The 15832-nt window shown below is 43.6% G+C and overlaps 2 pseudogenes; both read right to left on the bottom strand.

The window, feature by feature from the left end:
* Nucleotides 1-1742: 1742 nt before the first annotated feature.
* On the bottom strand, nucleotides 1743-4440 carry LOC118643890 (annotated as a pseudogene).
* Nucleotides 4441-4926: 486 nt separating this feature from the next.
* On the bottom strand, nucleotides 4927-7389 carry LOC118615851 (annotated as a pseudogene).
* Nucleotides 7390-15832: the final 8443 nt, after the last annotated feature.

The following is a 15832-nucleotide window of genomic DNA, read 5'->3' as shown; positions in this document are numbered from 1 at the left end:
AGTGGGAGGGAGGGAGAGAGAGAGAAACATCAAGGTGAGAGGGACATATTGACCGGTTGCCTTCGACTAGGGCTGGGGATGAACCACAACTGAGGTACATGCCCTTGATCAGAATCAAACCTGCAACCCACTGGTCCACGGACCAATGCTCTAACCACTGAGCAACCAGCCAGGGCTAATTATGTATTTTTAAAAAACCTTTTAACTATAGCCTCACTGGACATTGCCAAAATGGTAGAAAGTTTTCCCTTGCACCCTTCTCCCACCTTCCCCCAAGGGCAACATCTTATTTGACCTTCATTCAGTATCAACACCAGACTATTAGCATTGTTATATATTTGTTTTACAGTTAGCTTTGAGGCAAGTGACATTCACTTTCCATACTTAAGTGCTGTTATTGCCTTTTAAAATATTAAGTAGAAGAAGGAAGCTGATAGAATTCAAAGTCTAAAATAACAGTGCTGGCAGTAAAACACGGCTCAGCTCTGGAAAAGCTTGGAAGCACCGGAGAGCATGAAGACACCCATGTCGATCGCTGTCCTCACCAGAAGAGAGAAGGGTTTGTGGCATTTGTGTGTACTATGCTCCCTTGAGTGGAAAGGCCAGCAAGGAAATCTTTGGTATTTGTGTGATGCCAGATTTCAAACATGCAAAGAATTGGAACAGTCTAAGGACTCCATGTACCCAGATCAAACCATTATGGAAGTTTGACTACATTTGCTTTATCTGTGTTAAAATGTCTTGTGATTGCTGATGATATGTTTTTGTTTTGCTTTGCTTTTTCATCTTTAGGAGAGAATTTTCTCTTTATTTATTTATTTATTTTAATCCTCACCCGAGGACATTTTTCCATTTTTTGTTCAGATAGAGCAGGAGGGAAAGAGAGGAAGAGAGAGAGAGAAACATCAGTGTGAAGGGACACATCGAGTGGCTGCCACCCGCACGACCAACCAGGGCCGGGGACAAACTGCAACCGAGGTACATGCCCTTAGCAGGAACCAAACCCGGGTCTCTCTGTACCGCAGGCCGACGCTCCAACCGCTGAGCCAAACCGGCCAGGGCGAGAATTTTATCTTTAAAATGTCATCTTAAACTGCAAGAATGTCTGTTACACATCATAATTAAACATGCCAAAGGAGAAATCATGTTGTCAAAATGCCCACTTAACCTACCCAAACATCTCACACCTACCCTTTGCTGACCTATAACCCCCTTTTTAAAATTTTTTCTTTCTTTTTTTAAACAAGAGGAAGTAGACAGAGACATGTTGGTGTATGCTAACCGTCCATAATCACATAGAGACACAGTGTCATCTCTGAGCCCAATATATAAAGGAGGAAAAAGGCTAGAATTCTATGCACTACTACACATGGGCCTAGCACCCTCCAGCTTCCCATAGGGCTAAGGGAGCAGAAGGTTGTGTTTTTTTTAACCATGAAGCACAGTAATGTTGAGTCCATAAAGTTTTTCTTGAGACAGGAAGGGATAAAAATGGATTTGAAACAGAGAGTGGCAGAAATTCTTTTCCCACTGTATTCCGCTCAAGGTATGCCCCCCCAACTCCCCAAATAAAGTGAGAACCATGGTGTAAAGGAGCAAAAAGAGACCTCAAAAACAGAGTGACTGGGCATAAGAGGAAGAGAGAGAGAGAGAGAGAGAGAGAGAGAGAGAGAGAGAGAGAGAGAGAACACAACTTGCTCCATGGAGAAAATTTAAAAAGATTGGAACCCATCAGTGTTCCATTAGTCATCTTCTCCTTCACCTTCCTCTCCTCCCTCCCACTCTTCATCTTTATCTTCTCACCTTCTTCATCAATATCTTCCAACCTTTCTTCTTCCTCTTCCTCTTCCTCTCTTTCTCCTCCCCCTCCCCTTCTCTTTCCCCTTTGTCATCATCATGTCAGGAACCAAGTAGCACTGCAAGTGGATTTAGCCAAGTGTCATCTTCAATGTCTTCTAACTCATCTGCACCTGCATCAGAACGGCCAGTAAAGAAGCTCTCTGCTTCCTCATACTGTCTCTTCCTGATAACTTTATACTGTGTTTGAATTGAACATTTACTCAGATCCTGTCCAGATTTCCATTTGATTTTAGTGGACTTTGAAGGTAGATCACCACTATCATTCAGATGAAATTCTTTGGAGAGAACTTTATTTTTGAAGTAAGGATTTTCATCAAAATAAAAATCTATTCTGTAACCTGATTTAAATTTTTTTTTTCTTTATTGATGTTATAGAGAGAGAGGAAGGGAGAGGGAGAGAAAGATAGAAACATTGATGAGGGAGAACATGGATTATCCACCTCCTGCATGCCCACCTGCCCCGGGGATTGGGCCCACAACCTGGGCTTGTGCCCTGACCTGGAATTGAACTGGCGACCTCTTAGTGCATGGGTCGACGCTCAACCACTGAGTCACACCGGCTGGGCCTGTAACCTGATTTAATATCTTCAAATTCTGTCGCTTCAACTCTTGTCATCCTCTTCCTCAAGCAGTGCAGACACTGTGGATGGTTGACAAATGTTGTTATCCCAAAATTGGGGATTTTGGTAATCAATTCTGACCTCTTCTGAAAAAAAAATGGTTGGTGGAGTTTGTTATATTTCTGTTCTACTTTCAAACTCTCTTCACTGGCTTGTTCATTTGTACTTCATCAATATGTTCAATCACTTTTTGTTGTTCTTTTTTTTTTCATCCTCACCCGAGAACATTTTCCCATTTTTTGTACAGATAGAGTGGGAGGGAGAGAGAGGAAGAGAGAGAGAGAAACATCGACGTGAAAGGGACACATCGAGTGGCTGCCACCCGCACGACCAACCAGAGCCGGGGACAAACTGCAACCGAAGTACATGCCCTTAGCAGGAACCGAACCTGGGTCTCTCTGGACCGCAGGCTGACGCTCTAGCCGCTGAGCCAAACCGGCCAGGGCACTTTTTGTTGTTGTTGTTCTTGTTCTCCCTTTGGCAGTTCCTGAGGGGTTGACTTTTTTCTTCTCTGCTTGGGGGCAGGAGGCAGTCTCAGTTTCTTCATTTGAGGTGAGGGCCAAGACCAGAGAATCAGGTACCTTTACGGGCACTTCCTCACCCAACCACTGCCAACACCATTGATATTAACTCCTTGAGACCATTTGATGCCTAGTCCTTATTTGCACTTCCCCAGTGTCTGAAAAATGTCACTTTAATTCCCAGCTGGTTAGATTTAGGAGTAAAACCAGGTCCACATCTCTCCTAATCCATGGGAAGCTGTTCTCCCTGCTTGCTGCCCTTGACCCATTGAAAATCTGGGGCAGTTATCCTGTACAGCATCTCACGTCTGGGATTTGTCCCTTCACTTCCTTACAGCGCCGTTCACCTTGTCTCCTTCCGGCCCTGGTCTGCCCTGTCCACTGAAAGTTAGCCATAAGGGTACTTAGATTTAGGTTCCATATGTTTTGTACTTTTTACAATCCATAAATATTTCAGTATATATTTTCTAAAAACGAGTTTTATAAAATCATAACACTTCCATTATTACACCTTAGTGTTATCAGATCAAAATTCAAATTTCCATGAACATCTCAAAACCTTTTTCTTTTCATATCTTGTTATAATCAGGATTTTAAATTTAATTTTATTTATTTATTTTTAATTCTCACCCAAGGATACTTTTCCATTTATCTTTAGACAGAGTGGGGGGGGGGAGAGAAAGAGAGAGAGAGAAACATCGATATGAGAGAGACACATTGACTGGCCGCCTCCCACACAACTCTGACCAGGGCCGGGGACCAAACCACAACTGAGTTATGTGCTCTTGACTGGAATCGAACTCACGACTCTTCCTTCCACAGGCCCATGTTCCAACCGCTAAGCCAAACTGGCCAGTGCTAAATCAGGATTTTTTAAAAAAGAAATTAGACCACCTTCTAATTTTTTTTATTGATTGATGAGAGAGAGAGAGAGAGAGAGAGAGAGAGAAAGGGACAGAGAGAGAAATATCAATTTGTTGTTCCACTTATGCACGCATTCATTGGTTGATTCTTGTATGTGCCCTGACCAATGATTGAACCCACAACCTTGGTGTATAGGGGATGGTGCTCTAACCAACTGAGCTACCTAGCCAGGGCTGTTTTGATCAGGATTTAAGTGAGGTTGACCCACTGAAATTGGTTGCTATATCTCTGACATTTCTTTTCATCTATAGGTGCTCCTTCCACCTCTGTTGCTTTTGTTTCCTTGACATTTTATTTATTGAAGAAGCGAGTTTCTGGCTCATTTTATTTTGCATTGTGTGGATTTTGCTGATTGCCAAATTATTCTTTTCTACCATGCTCTTCTCTCCTTTCTGTTTCCTGTAAGTTGGTAGTGTGTCTAGAGTCTAGTTCAGAACTCAGATTGTTTATCATACTTTGTAGGCGTTGATGTGAACTTCTAGCGGGTGGCATGCATGCTTAGTTGTCTCTGCCATAGCTGGTTTCCTGTTTAAATGTGATAGGAGGAGTCAGGTCCCTCCCTGAATGTTCACCGGGACCCAGGAGGTGGATTTGAGAAAGTGGGGAAAAACTGTGCTGTGCTTGCAGAGTTCTTTTCTTTTCTTTTCTTTTCTCTTTTCTTTTCTTTTCTTTTCTTTTCTTTTCTTTTCTTTTCTTTTCTTTTCTTTTCTTTTCTTTTCTTTTCTTTTCTCTTTTCTCTTCTCTTCTCTTCTCTTCTCTTTTCTTTTCTTTTCTTTTTTCTTTCCTTCCTTTCCTTCCCCTTCCTTCCCCCTTCCCTTCCCCCTTCCCTTCCCCCTTCCCTTCCCCCTTCCCTTCCCTTCCCCCTTCCCTTCCCCCTTCCCTTCCCTTCCCTTCCCTTCCCTTCCCTTCCCTTCCCTCCCTCCCTTCCTTCTTTCTTTTTCTTTTTGTTTTAGAACAATAAACACCGTTATTACATGAGTTAAGATCGGAGGGAGGGGAATTTATTTGCCTTTCTGGGTCTTGATTTCCCTCAGATAGAACTCTAGCTCCTTGCCCTCCAGCACATAGCCGTCTGCATGGGCTCACTGGCCTGGTCTTGGAATAAAGCACGTAAGCAGCTTGCCTGCTGGAACTGCTCCTCTAGAAGATCACTGATTTTGGCATTCTTTTCCCTTTCATCATATTTCTTCTGAATTTTCTTTGATAATTTTTTGTTTAAAATTTCTTCCTCCTTGCTCTGGCCAATTTGGCTCAGCGGTTAGAGTGTCTACATGCTGACTGAAGGGTCTCGAGTTTGATTCCTGGTCAAGGACAGGTACCTGGGTTCATGTGGGAGGCAACCGATTGATGTGTCTTTTTTTTTCTCTCTCCCTCTCCCTCCTTTCCACTCTATCTTTATTTTTTCCCTCTCTTTATTGATTTTTAGAGAGACAGGAAGGGAGAGGGAGAGAGAGATAGAAATATCGATGAGAGAGAACATCAATTGGCCACCTCCTGCATGGCCCCCACTGGGGATCGATCCCACAACCTGGGCATGTGCCCTGACCAGGAATCGAACCGGTGACCTCTTGGTAAATGGGTCGATGCTCAACCACTGAGCCACACTGGCCAGGCTCCTTTCCACTCTACCTAAAAATTACTGAAAAAATATCCTCGGGTGAACATTAACAACAACAAAAAATCTCTTCCTCCTCAGAAGCCAGCTTACCTTGTTCTTGCGGCCCAGGCACAGTGCAGAGTGGAACTCGTACCGCTTTCGGTATGGGCTGCTGTCATGAGCACGATGCAGTTCTTTACTAGGGTTTTGGTGTGGACCAGTTTGTTGTTGGATGCATCTGAGACAACATCAATGATCCTTGTTTTGCACTACAATACTTGGAGCCTCAGGAGGAGTTATCCTCGTCCAGCCTCAAGGTGGGGTACTTCTTGCTGCCACTCCACACACAGACTGTGTGTATGTGACAGGGGCCAATCTTAGTGCTGGCAGCAGGGTGCCCAGCTCATATTTTCTCTTCTTGTGGTAGGGCTCTTGCCTTTGCAGCTCTTGTGCCAGTTGTCCCGAGAGATGTCCATGGCTTAGCGCCAGCTGGAAAGTTTTCTTTCCAATTCTGATGCTGCATGGCTGTGATACTCTGTTCCTCAATGGTCTGCTTCTTCCCCTGCTTGCTGGAACATAGATCAGTGTGAGTCTGGTGTAGAGTGCTGTGATTATTTCAGGAGGCTCCTTTATGCCTGTTTGCCACACTCTTAGTAAGGGGTCTGCTTTGACCTGAATTGGGCCCCCCATCCAAATCCGTATGTCCTAATCCCCATGACCTCAGAATATGACTGTATTTGGAGATAGGGTCTTTAAAGAGGTGATTAAGTTAAAAGAAGTCGTTTAGGTGGTCGCTAATCCAATCTGACTTGTGCCCTTATAAGAAGAGATCACGACATAGACACACACCGAGGGAAGACCACTGAGGACAGGGAGAAGACAGCCATCCACAGGCCAAGAAAAGAGGCTTGGGGGAAACCAACCCTGCTGACACCTTGACTTTGGACTTCCAGCTTTCAGAACTGTTGTTTGAGTCACCCAATCTGTCATATTTTGTTGTGGCATCTCTAAACAATCTACAGGGTCAAATAATGACTGCTGTAAAATGCCCATCAGCCTCTGATTTCATCATGGTTTTGTAACTTTCTTTTCTGGTTACTTTTTTCTACACTGATTAGCTGGACTTCTTCCTTAAAGAAAAAATTTCCATCCTCAGTGAGGGCTATTTGGTTATCCTGAAATAGAGTTCCTACCAGACAGGTAGGATGAATGATTCTCTTTCCCTTTAATGGTCAATTTTCAGACGAAGGTGCCGGTGTCCTAGTTCCAATGGTGGCAGTGAGTTTCATTATTTTGTTTTTCTTTGTTTTGTTCTCTCTCATCATTATGAACTCATGGGCCTTCATATATTTAATGTGTGTTCATCAACTACAGTCTTTCTTTTTTTGTTGGTGGTGCTCATGTTGTCACATCTTTGGCCAAGAGGAGCCCTTTCACAGTGTCACTTGTGTCCTTTTCGACAAAAAGACAGAAGCTATTTTAAAAATTACTTTCTGGGTCCTGGCCAGTTTGGCTCAGCAGTTAGAGCGTCGGACCCTGGACCAGTGAGTCGCAGGTTTGATTCCAATCAAGGGCATGCACCTCAGTTGTGGTTTGTCCCAGGCCCTGGTCAGGTCATGCGGGAGGCCACCAGTTGACATGGCTCTATCACATTGATGGTTCTCTCTTTCTCCCTCCCTCCCACTCTATGTAATGATAAATGAAAAAAAAAATTACTTTCTGACGCAAGACTTCCTACTGGCACCGTTCACATTTTCTGCCCAGTCCTGGAATGGGCCATTTCTCCAAGGAGTTCTTTTCTAGTGGTGTCTGGTCTAGATGCCCGAGGTTTTCATGGCTACTGAGTTGTCATTGTTTCCAGGTTTTTCCAGGGTACAGAGCTAGGAAACACACTCTTGAAAGGAAAAAATAAAAATCACAAGTTCATACTGATGTTTCCAGCTTACACTTAACACCATAGCATTTTCTCTTTCCCTAAAAATTTTGGTTCCTAATACCATGAACATACTCATTTAAATAATCTCAAATAATGCAAAATAGTTTTCAAATAATATATAGTGTCAATATTAATGACTAAAAATAAAACTACAGAAGGAAGTTTAGATTTATTTGTAGTCTGGCCAGTGTGGCTCAGTGGATGGAGTGTTGTCCCATGGACTGAAAGGTCCCAGTTCAATTCCCAGTCAGGGCACATGCCCAGGTTTCAGGCTTGATCCTTGGTAGGGGGAGTGCAGAAGGCAGCCGATCAGTGTTTCTCTCTCACATGGATGATTCTATCTCTTTCCCTTCTTTCTCTAAAAATATATATATATATATTTTTTATCCTCATCCAAGGATATTTTTGCATTTATTTTCAGATAGAGCGGGAGGGAGAAAGGGAGGAAGAGAGAGAGAGAGACATTGAGTGGTTGCCACCCACATGACCCCAACCAGGGCCGGGGACAAACTGTAACTGAGGTATGTGCCCTTAGTGGGAACCGAACCCGGGCCTCCTGGTCCGCAGGCTGACGCTCTAACTGCTGAGCCAAACTGGCCAGGGCTAGAAGTTTAGAATTAATGCTTTGAAAGTCAAATCCCCATAAAAAGGTATATTCAGAGAGAGCTCTTTGCCATTCATCGCTGTCTACCACCCACCCCCAAATTGTGCCATCAACAACCACTTTTATTTATTTTATTTTATTTTATCCTCACCCGAGGACATTTTTCGATATTTTGTTCAGATAGAGTGGGAGGGAGGGAGGGAGGGAGGGTGGGAGGGAGGGAAGGGGAGAGAGAGAGAGAGAGAGAGAGAGAGAAACATCGATGTGAAAGGGACACATCGAGTGGTTGCCACCCACAGGACCCAACCAGGGCCGGGGACAAACTGCAACCAAGGTACGTGCCCTTAGCGGGAACCGAACCCGGGTCTCTCCAGACCGCAGGCCAACACTCTAACTGCTGAGCCAAACCAACCAGGGCATCCACTTTTATTTTTTTTGGTTTGTCTTTCTGATGTTTCTTTTTGCAAATATAAAGTGGTGTGTGTGACCCTCCTTCTCACACAAAAACTAGCGTTCTGTAAATACTAGTCTTCATTTTTTTTAAACTTTACAATATACTCTGAAAAATCTCGTATCAGCGTCAAGAGGTCTTCCATGTTCCTTTTCACATGTAGTATTCCATTGAGTGCAGCAGCATTCTTCATTTATGGGCACTATGTTGTTGAACAACTTACTGACAGACAGTAAGCCATTTGTAGTCTTTGTCCACTACAAACAATGCTACACCTTTGGGTGTCCTTGGATAACTTTGCGAGTACCTTTAGGATAGGTTCTTAGGAGTGGGGTTGCTGGAGTAAAAAGAAATGCATAGGTTGTTTTGCTACTTATCACCACACTCTTCATTCTGCATTGCCACCAGCAATAGATAATAGTGCCCGTTTCCTCACAGCCACAACAAAGAATGCTGTGAAACTTCGGGATGTTTGTCAACCTGCTTAGGTATGAAATGGTATTTTGATTTTTTTGTTTTGTTTGTTTGTTTTTATCCTCACCCAAGGATACTTTTTCCACTTTTGTTCAGACAGAGTGGGAGGGAGAGAGAGGAAGAGAGAGAGAGAAAAAGAAACATCGACATGAAAAGGACACATTAAGTGGCTGCCTCCCACATGACCCCAGCCAGAGCTGGGGACGATTTGTAATATGAGAAAGAAAACCTTGATCTATTGCCTTCCACACACTCCCTGATTGGGGATCAAACCTGCAGCCCAGACATGTGCCCTGACTGGGAATCGAACCGGCAACATTTTGGTGCACAGGACTACCTGCAACCAAGTGAGCCACTCCAGCCGGGTTTTGATGTAGTTTTAAATGGGCATTACTCACAGTCTAAAAAATTAAATGTATTGGTGCTACATTGGCTAATAAGATTATATAGGTTTCAAGTGTACATTTCTATGATACATAATCTGTAGTATATTCTGGTAAAGCCACTAGGAAAACCAGCATGGAGCCTCCTCAAAAAATTAAGAAGTTACCATGTCTCTCTTTTTTTTTATTAATTAAATTTATTGGGGTGACATGGGTTAATGAAATTATATAGGTCTTGGGTATATATCACCTGCATATTATGTGTTCACCACCCCATTACTCTTACTATTGAGTGTGACTGAGCATCTTTTCCAAAATGTAAGGTTTATTTCTTCTGTGTTCTCTTATCATTTGCTTTTCCCCCCTAACTGATTTTTGGTCTTCTTAATTTCCAGGAGCTCTTTATATATTAGGGTTATTAGCTCTTCGTGATATGATTGCAAATATTCCCCCTTTCGGTTTGTCAATTATCTTTTGACTTGGCCTTATTTTTTTTGCCATGCGAAAGTTATCTTAAAATTTTTTGTCCGCCCTGGCCGGTTTGGCTCAGCGGTTAGAGCATCGGCCTGCGGTCCGGAGAGACCTGGTTTCGGTTCCCGCTAGGGGCATGTACCTCGGTTGCAGTTTGTCCCCGGCCCTGGTTGGTCGTGCTGGTGGCAGCCACTCGATGTGTCCCTTTCACGTCGATGTTTCTCTCTCTCTCTCTCTTCCTCTCTCTCCCTCCCACTCTATCTGAACAAAAAATGGAAAAAAATGTCCTCGGGTGAGGATAAAAAAAAAATTTTTTTTTTGTCCTGCCCTGGCCAGTTTGGCTCAGAAGTTAGAGGATCAGCCCACAGACTAAATGATCATGGGTTAGATTCTGGGTCAAGGGCACGTACTTGGGTTGCAGGTCCAATCCCTAGCCCCGGTAGGGGTCATGCAGGAGGCAACCAATTGATATCTCTCTCTCACATCTCACATCGATGCTTCTCTCTCTCCCTCCCCCCCTCATTTCCACTCTATCTAAAAATCAATGTAAAAATATTCTTGGGCTCTGGCTAGTTTGGTTCAGCGGTTAGAGTATCAGCCCACGGACCAGAGTTGCAGGTTCAATTCTGGGCAAGGGCATGTACTTCAGTTGCAGTTTGGTCCCTGGCACTGGTCCGGGTCGTGTGGGAGGCAATTAATCGATGTGTCGCTCTCTCATCTTGATGTTTTTCTCTCTCTCTTTCTCCCTCCCACTTTATCTGAAGATAAATGGGAAAATGTCCTAGGGTGATAATTAAATTTTTTAATTGTTTTTGTCTAATTTATCAATATTTTATTTCTTTTGGATTTTGAGACATAGTTGTTTGTTTCTTCCCCAATACAAGACTTATAAGGAAATTCCATGGTTTATTTAGTACTTGTGTGATTTTTCTTTTTTATCCTCACCCGAGGACATTTTTCCATTTTTTGTACAGATAGAGTGGGAGGGAGAGAGAGGAAGAGAGAGAGAGAGAGAAACATCAACGTGAAAGAGACACATCGAGTGGCTGCCACCCACACAACCGACCAGGGCCGGGGACAAACTGCAACCGAGGTACATACCCTTAGCGGGAACTGAACCCGGGTCTCTCCAGACCGCAGGCCGACACTCTAACCGCTGAGCCAAACCGGCCAGGGCGAGTACTTGTGTGATCTTATTTCTTACATTTATATCTCTGATCCATTGGAACTTATTCTAGTTTTTGGAATGAGGTAAAGATTCAATTTGATCTTTTTCCAAATTGCGATCTAGTTGCCCCAATATCATTTAGTTAAGTCTGTCCTTCCTCTATTGATTTGAGATGTCAGTCTAGCCATATTCCAACTTTCCATATTCACTTGGATCTATTTCTGAACTTTCCATTCTGTCCTAGGAATGGAATGGAAGTGGATTTGTCTCCTTGTACACTGCTGTTTTAATGAGAGTGTCTTTATTAGGTTTTAATATCAGCTAGGGTTGAATGCTTCTCCCCCTCCCCAGATTCTTCTGGCCACTCCTGATTGTTTTTGTATATGAATGTTAGAAGCAACTCAATTTGACTTAAAAAAAAATATCACATTTTGATAACATTACAATTATAAACTAATTTAAGAACTCTAGGCTCCTTTATAATAGTCTTCCTATCCAAGAACTCCCCCCCCCCTTTATTGATTTTAGAGAGAGAAGAATGGAGAGAGAGAGAAACATCGACGAGAGAGAACATCAATTGGCCGCCTCCTGCATGCCTTCCACTGGAGATCAGGCCCACAATCTGGGCAGGTGCCCTGACTGGGAATCAAACCAGTGACCTCTTGGTGCATGGGTCGATGCTCAAACACTGAGCCACACCAGTCAAACCCTATCCAAGAACTTTTTTTTTTTTTTTCATAGTCTCCAGAAGTGCAGGTTTATTGGGAATTAGCCTGCCAGACTACCTCTAAGGAGAGAGTAGCAATCGGCTTGTACAGACTAGGGATTTTTAAACTCAGGGTTGGGGGGGTGGTCGTTCAGCCGAGGAGATGTGGTCATCTTTGATTGGTCAGGCCTGGGGTCTTCTGAAACTTGTTTTTCTTGTCAAGTGACCGTTTGCAGTTTTGGGTGGGTTAGGGTGGTTCCATCATTCCGTTCCTCTTGACTGGAGTGATGGGTTTTGGTTTTCTGGAATGAGAGGCTTCAAAGGTCGTCTGTCCGTTGAAGGGTCCATTTTTCTGGTATCTGGTCGGTGTTAGCTCTTAACTTCCATATTACTCCCAAGAACTTTTATATTTCCTTTTGTTCCAAGTCTCCTGAGTCACTTAGGAATGTTTTATTCAAATTTCTCTTGATTTTCATTAAGACTTTGCACAATTTTGGAAAAGTTTGGACTATTTTATATTTTATTTTTGTTGCTGTTGTAAGTGGGGCCTTCTTTCCTAAGTGGTGATTTTAGCTATTGACTTCTGTATGTCAATGCTACATCCTGTTACTTTATCAAATTGTTTTAAGTCTACACTAGTTTAATCTGTTGATTTTGAGTTTTCCAGAAATATAATCACATCATCTGCAAATATACATGGCTTTATCCCTTTCTTTCAAATTCAGATTTCTCAAATTGCTTTTTTTTACCTCTTGCTTTAGCTAATCCTCTCATACCTTACCAAGTCACAGTGGCAAGAATGGGCAATTTTGCCTTGTTCCCAACTTTAGTGGGAAAGTAAGTTTCCATTAAGATGCTGGCTGAGGATATATTTATCAATTCCTACCACTTTCTATTTTTCTATTTTTATTTATTTTTCAAATTCTAAGAGAAAGTTTATTTTAAAAGTTGCAGAGGTAGTAAAACTGGGCTGCGTAGGCTCAGGAAACAAGTTACAGAAGCAAAAGAAGAATTCTTGGAGCTTAGGAGAGAGAAAGGCAAAGGTAATGGGCCGAGGGGGAAGTAGCAGGGGAAGGGAAAGCCATTAAGCACACACCCCCCCTTTTTTTTTTATCCTCACCCTAGGACATTTTTCCATTTTTTGTTCAGATAGAGTGGGAGGGAGAGAGAGGAAGAGAGAGAGAGAGAGAGAAACATCAACGTGAAAGGGACACATCGAGTGGCTGACACCCACACAACCCAATCAGGGCCGGAGACAAAACTGCAACCGAGGTACATGCCCTTATCGGGAACCGAACCTGGGTCTCTCTGGACTGCAGGCCGACTCTCTAACTGCTGAGCCAAACTGGCCAGGGCACACCCCTCATTTTAAAATGTTTTTATTGATTTTTAGAGAGAGGAGAGGAGAGGGAGAAATAGATAAACATCAATAAGAGAGAAACATTGATCAGCTGCCTCCAGCACACTCCCTACTGGGGATTGAGTCTGCAACCTGCGCATGTGCCCTAACTGGGAATTGAACCAGTGACCTCTCTAGGCATGGGTTGATGCTCAACCACTGAGCCATACCAGCCAGGCGCACCTGTTTTTTTTTTTTTAATTCAGAACGCATGCTGAATTTTGTTAACTGCCTTTTCTGCGTTTATGAGGATAATGATGACTTTTTCTTAAGATATTATTATAATAAATTATATTAAACCATCCTTGCTTTCCTGGAATGAATCCCACTTGGTTGTAATTTTTAAAATGTGCTTTTGAATTCTATTTTACAAGCAAACTCTGAGAAACTAAGAGGTGGTGGCGCTTCCTTCCAGTGGGTGGCTATTTTGATTTAGGAAGGTGTCCCTGATGTGGGGCCATCAAGAAGGGTTAGACCAGTGTGTGCAGTAGTAAGCTGGGTACTCCTGTATCTTCCCTAAAAGAAGTGTGTGGAAAAGAGGAAGGCACATGAAGACTGCTTACATCCTATCATAAAAGGAATATTTTAATCTAAATGTGCATCAACAAGGACTAGTTAAGTAAACTATGGTACATCCACACAGAATACTACATAGTGGTTACAAAGAATTAGGATTCTCTTTATGTGTCAACATGGAATCATCTGTAATTACAAGGAGTGAATAAAAGGGCAAATCAGTGTCTTCACCATTTATATTTTTAAAAAGAGGAAAACGAATATCAGAACTGGATTTGCTTGTACGTCACATGCCTAAAATAACTATAAGGAAACACAAAAAAACCAATATTTGGTTGCCTCTTAGGGAGGGTGAAATTGGGTGGCTTGGGCCAGTGAGGAACACTTCACTTTTCGTTAGTGTTTGGCTTAGGAGTTCTGCCAATGTCCTACTTATCCAAAAAATGAATGCTAAACAAAAAAACTTGAAAGTAAAAAAATAATAAAGTGGAGCAATGGGCAGATGACTGTGAGTTAGCCATCCGCCAGCACCTAGAGATACACTACATCCTGTGTGAGCCATCATGCTCTTCTACCAACATTCGAACCTGCTCCTAAATGCCTCTGTGGTCTCCAGAGTGCAGATCCAGCTTAAACAGCACAGGAGCCATGCTGTGGCCCCAAGTCCCTCCAGGCCTCAGTCAATCCTTGTACATTGGGGAATTCCATTTCCTCCATTTAAGCAGTATGGGTGCAGGCTCTGGCCTCCCACCTGTGACTTTTAAGGTCTAAAAGAATGACTGGCTCCAAAACTACAAAATTAAGTACATTTTAGAACGTACCTACAAAACATGGAATTATGACAACTAGCCAACCACAGCTCAATTTAAAGACATATAGGTTCTTAGAGTGGAAAGTAGGGATAAGTTCTCAAAGTGACCCATGCAATTCCTGTACTTTGCAATGTTAAGCTAGGGAACTTTGGCAATGTTCCCATCACTGACTTAAGGTAGGAACATGAGCTAAAGGGAGGGACAAGTAATGCCTGTGGAACTAGCTATGACCAAGGATGGGATAGGAGTCCTGGTGGGTGGGTGATTACCCACACCCTATAGCCTGTTTGGAGGGACATCTCTGTAGCTTGTGTGGCGGAGTGGCCAGCCAGCCATAACATGAAATCTTGTCTTATCCCAGGGTTCCTGACTCATTTCCCTCTTCCCTCACTAGTCTCTGGACTGTATCTGATTCTTTTCACTGACAATAAAAGAAGCCTGCAAACTTGTTTCCCCCTTGCCGTTGGGGTGGAGAGCAATGACACTGCTATGACTAAGAATTGACCCCTTTCGCTCCCCCTCCTCTAGATCTTGACAGCTCTAGAAAACACTTAAGTGCTGCTGTGTCACTGTGCTGCTCTGTCATTGAAAGCCTGTAGTGAGCCCTGGCCGGTTTGGCTCAGCGGTTAGAGCGTCGACCTGCGGTCCCGAGGCCCGGGTTCGGTTTCTGCTAAGGGCGCGTGCCTCGGTTGCAGTTTGTCCCCGGCCCTGGTTGGTCATGCGGGTGGCAGCCACTTGATGTGTCCCTTTCACATCGATGTTTCTCTCTCTCCCTCTCTCTCTGTTCCTGTCTCTCCCTCCCACTCTACCAGAAAAAGGAAAAATGTCCTCAGGTGAGGATAAAAAAAAAAAAGCCTGTAGTGAGATGACAGGAGGCTGACTCTCCTCACCCCAGAACCAGTAGAGGGCTGAGAAGGGGGTACAGTGCCTGTGAGGGGAGCCCGGGGTTCTAATCTAACCTGTCCATATGACCGCAGAACAACAGCATCTCCCTTCCTGGCCCACTGTGCCACAAGGTTGGCTCCCTGGGAGCCATCAATGAACACTTCCACAGGGACAGGTTCCTAACAAATGTGGAAGGTCACAGGGATGTGAATGGCCCCACCTACAGGCTGCACTGTTGCTGGCTTCTGCTTGGTGCTGCCATTTAAGCCTCTGGGCCCAGGCATCCAGATTATGAATATGAAACCCGATTTTTAAGTGTTTATCTTTAACTATGAAGCCAAGTGGAACACTCCTGCTGTCCAGTGTGCCTCAAGATGACTGTCCCTGGGCCAGACAGTTCAAGTGGCCCTTTAGTTCACACTCCCATCTCCTGTCCCCAACCTTGGGAGGCCATGGTCTGCCACCAAGCACTGGAACTGGTGCCATTTCCATGGACAGCATAGGT

Source organism: Molossus molossus, unplaced genomic scaffold (genome assembly GCF_014108415.1).
Source record: "Molossus molossus isolate mMolMol1 unplaced genomic scaffold, mMolMol1.p scaffold_m16_p_4, whole genome shotgun sequence".
Classification (NCBI taxonomy): Eukaryota; Metazoa; Chordata; class Mammalia; order Chiroptera; family Molossidae; genus Molossus; species Molossus molossus.
This window is presented reverse-complemented; position numbering and strand designations above follow the sequence as displayed.